At 43.6% G+C, this 4,518-nt stretch overlaps 1 pseudogene; it reads left to right on the plus strand.

Annotated features, from left to right (window-relative positions):
• The first annotated feature begins 2,415 nt into the window (after positions 1 to 2,415).
• Positions 2,416 to 2,532, plus strand: LOC126357292 (5S ribosomal RNA; annotated as a pseudogene).
• The last annotated feature ends 1,986 nt before the right edge of the window (positions 2,533 to 4,518 follow it).

The following is a 4,518-nucleotide window of genomic DNA, read 5'->3' on the forward strand; positions in this document are numbered from 1 at the left end:
CAAATGGCTCTGAGCTCTACGGGAGTTAACCTCTGACGTCAGCAGTCCCCTAGAACATAGAACTACACTTAAACTTGACTAACCTAAGGACAAAAAATGGTTCAAATGGCTCTGAGCACTATGGACATTAACATCTGTGGTCATCGGTCCCCTAGAACTTAGAACTACTTAAACCTAACTAACCTAAGGACATCACACACATCCATCCCCGAGGCAGGATTCGAACCTGCGACCGTAGCAGTCACGCGGTTCCGGACTGAGCGCCTTAACCACGAGACCACCGCGGCCGGCTAACCTAAGGACATCACACACATCCATGCCCGAGGCAGGATTAGAACCTGCGACCGTAGCGGTAAGACTGTAGTGCCTAAAACCGTGGCCGGCCTTGTCGAAACATATGGCAGGCCACAGTGAGATTGGTAATCCACTGTTGTCCACTGCTTCCAGAGACGTCTTCACTGGTCATCGGGTCTCAGTTTGAAGCGGGGCTCATCACTGAAGACAATGCTACTCCAGTCAGTGAGATTCCATGCCGAAGGCATGTCTGAACACGACCCAGCGGTGGGATACCAACCTGACTGTTGCCCCCCATCACACGATCCGACAGCCGGGATTAATGATCTGTGGTGCCACTTCATTTCATAGCAGTGCCTCTTTGGTTGTCAATCGCAGCATCTTTACAGAACAGTGGTACGCCGGCGAAATTTTAGTCCTCGTTTTGTTGCCATTCCTGGCAAGCCATCCTGGGCATACATTTCAGCAAGACAATTGCCCACTCGCACATTTCGACAGTTTTTACTGATTGTCTTCGTACCTGTCGAGCCCTACCTTGGTTAGCAAAGTCGCCAGCTCTCTCCCCAGTTGAGAACGTTTTGGTAATTACAGGCAGTGCCCTCCAATCACCTCGGGATTTTGACGACCTAACGCGTCAGTTGGACAGAACGTGGCACGATATCCGACAGGATGACACCGTAGCACACTATCAGTCAATGCCAAGCCGAATAACTGCTTGTTTAAGTCCCAGAAAAGGCCAAGCGTTATTGACTTGTTCAATTTGTGAAGCTCTTTTTCTCTCTTTCTCTTGAATAAATTATAAAAATTTTCTGAAATTATTACTGTTCCGGATGATGAAAAAGTCAGTATAAATTTGAAAACTTAATAAACCATGGAATAATGTAGGTAGAGAGAGAAAAATTTACACACATGCTTGGAATGACATGGTGTTTCATTAAACCCCAGAAAAACAAAGTTCGCAAAGTGTCCGACAGATGGCGCTGGACAGCAAAACGTCAGTAACTGCTACAGTTACAGGTGAGAGGTACGCCGATATGTTACAGAATCGCATCATCCCCAGCCTGGGTGATAAACACCTGCTGGTACGATGGTTATGCAGGATGGCGCTCCACCCCATATTGCTAGACGCGTGAAAGATCTCTTGCGCGCGTCGTTTGGTGACGATCGTGTGCTCAGCCGCCACTTTTGTCATGCTTGGCCTCCCAGGTCCCCAGACCGCAGTCCGTGCGACTATTTTCTTTGGGGTTTCCTGAAGTCGCAAGTGTATCATGGTCGACCGACACCTCTAGGGATGCTGAGAGACAACGTCCAACGCCAACACCTCACCATAACTCCGGACATGCTTTACAGTGCTGTTCACAACATTATTCCTCGACCAAAGCTGTTGTTGATAAATGATGGTGGACATTGTGAGCATTTACTGTAAAGAACATCATCTTTGCTTTGTGTTACTTTGTTATGCTAATTATTGCTATTCTGATCAGATGAAGCGCCATCTGTCGGAGATTTTTGAACTTTTGTATTTTTTTGGTTCTAATAAAACCCCATGTCATTCCAAGCAAGTGTGTCAATTTGTACCTCTCTACTCACATTATTCCGTGCTTTATTCAGTTTTCAAATTTATACTGACTTTTTGATTACCCGGTATTTTGTCTGTACACGTATGCCACATCTACCGATTCCCATCCCTTTCGGATAATTCCTATAAAGTACGTCTTTTTAACTAACAATATAATGCTTATGGCACTCAGTCGTTGGGTCACCAAGCAGCTTAATCCAAAAGACAAGAAATTACTTGCACTGTAATTAAAACAGGGAGAACTGTGAAGTTGATAATTTCACAAATTAAAACCAAATTTGAAACACAGTGGTCCAGTTATTACCGCCAAAAGCGATAGAAAGAAGACACATACATCGGTAACTTGCTGTTGCCAGGAAGGGAAAAAGGGAGAATCAAATATCGCTTGTTTCTCGGTAAAATAATTACAGTTTCGTACAACAAAGGTTAACATCACGTAGGGGATTTACAGATGTTAATTTTCCGAGGATTTTGCTTTTTTTATTAGTAAAAGTTGAAAAAATAGATTTTTACTGTTTACTCTATGTAGTCGCGTAATTTTGACTAACGGCCTTGCCGCAGTGGTAACACCGGTTCCCGTCAGATCACCGAAGTTAAGCGCTGTCGGACTGGGCTAGCACTTGGATGGCGACCATCCGGTCTGCCGAGCGCTGTTGGCAAGCCGGGTGTACTCAACCCTTGTGAGGCAAACTGAGGAGGTACTTGACAGAGAAGTAGCGGCTCCGGTCTCGGAAACTGACATACGGCCGGGAGAGCGGTGTGCTGACTACATGACCCTCCATATCCGCATCCAGTGACGCCTGTGGGCTGAGGATGACACGGCGGCCGGTCGGTACCGTTGGGCCTTCATGGCCTGTTCGGGAGGAGTTTAGTTTAGTATTAATTGCCGTTATTTTGCAAACAATTTAACTGGCGTAAAATTAGGTATTATTACATAGGAATCTATAAACAGGGATATCGCTTGACATTATTAGGATCATGTCCCTTAAGGGCTATTAAATGTGGCAGAAGAGTTCGACTTCGTGGTTTTATCAAATGCACTGCCTAAGATTGCAGAGTTACGCCGACCTATGTTAGTAGGGCTTGTTTCATTTAGTACTTTGGTCCACAACTTGTCTAATTTCAGTCCTCCTCCTGTCCTGTTAAAATTTTCTTTGTACTTTCGAATTTCTATAGGTTCTCTGTACATCTTATCGTAGTAATTATTATATCTTGGTAAAACGTCAGAGAAACGAATTTGGCGGTTTCCTGGTCCTAGTGCATGATCCGTTATTGAATACATATAGAGCGTCTAGCCTGCTGAGCTTTCTCGAGTCTTTAAGTGCTTTCTCGGTATAGAAGGTAGGTATTTTGAGTATCGGAAGACGAAATGTTAAATACGGACTATGCCTTGGACCATGGCCTTATGCCCATAAAATAAACATCAGCAACCTTTATGCAGCTATAAACTCTCGCAGATTTTGTGTGGACCATCTCTTTGGTCTCTCTGAGGATGGCCTGCAAACCCAGAAGACGGTTTACAGTGCCCTAAAACATTACTATTAATGTGGAATACTAATCACTGTGTGTTTATGAAATAAGGAGTGCTTCCACAGAACTGGCGAAGAAACGAGTACGTGGAAAACACTGACTAGAAGAAGGGGCATAACGATGGAACACGAGTCAAAACGTCAGAGAATAGCTTGCACGCTACTACAGGGAGGAAAATAATAGAGAACAATATTACAAAGGAGGATATACTATAGTTGAGAGTATTTTTCTGTGCGCTGATGAAGTCTTCAGATTTAATGGGAAGTAATTAAAGGTAATGGGAATAGATTCTGGAGACGAAGTTGTGAAGCAACAAGAAGAGACATAATAAGAAATGAATAGCATCGTATGGTCATCTTATAAGAATGCCAGAGGGAAGATGGATCACTACAGTATACTACTGAAGACCTCCAACACACAGAAATAGAGAATGAACCTGACTGCATTGAAGCTGTGATCAGGAATGTGATCAGACACGTAAGAAGAAGTAAGGCACGATAGAAGGAGATAGATACTTGGATGCGAGAAACACTTCGTGGTATACAAAATGCCCTTTTCTTTGTATCGAGGCGATCTCTACCAGCCTACTACACTGACCTATGACAACATTTCAACAGTTGCTCAATCGTTCATAGAGAAAAGGCAAGAGCTGACCGCACTAATCACAAGTTCACCTTTAAGAAGGCAGGATTCAAATGCATGGGATAGCCGGCAGTGGCTGCTTTCACAAGCACGATTAAGAAAGTTTTGAAGGTTTAAACTTACGGTATGTGTCATCGCTGATCCCCTCCTCGCACAATGTATGAGTTCAGGAGGTCTGTCATCGAAAACCGGGACAGGTGTGATACGAAAACTTCACTATCTCTGGTGAACATACGCCACAGAAAAAAGAAGCTAACTTGTTAACATGCACAGAATGGAAAGTACTGTGTTAATTATGTATTTCGCAGCAACAGATTATGATAAAATAGATGTGCAAAGACGTGTGCTTTCTAATAGCCCTAACTATATTCTGTGTAATTTTTATGTTTTTTGTTCATACAGAAGATGTCTTACGATCGTCTAACTCCTTCTTTCCGTAAGCGATCACGTTCTCAGATATGCAGGTTGTTCGA

Source organism: Schistocerca gregaria, chromosome 3, assembly GCF_023897955.1.
Source record: "Schistocerca gregaria isolate iqSchGreg1 chromosome 3, iqSchGreg1.2, whole genome shotgun sequence".
Classification (NCBI taxonomy): Eukaryota; Metazoa; Arthropoda; class Insecta; order Orthoptera; family Acrididae; genus Schistocerca; species Schistocerca gregaria.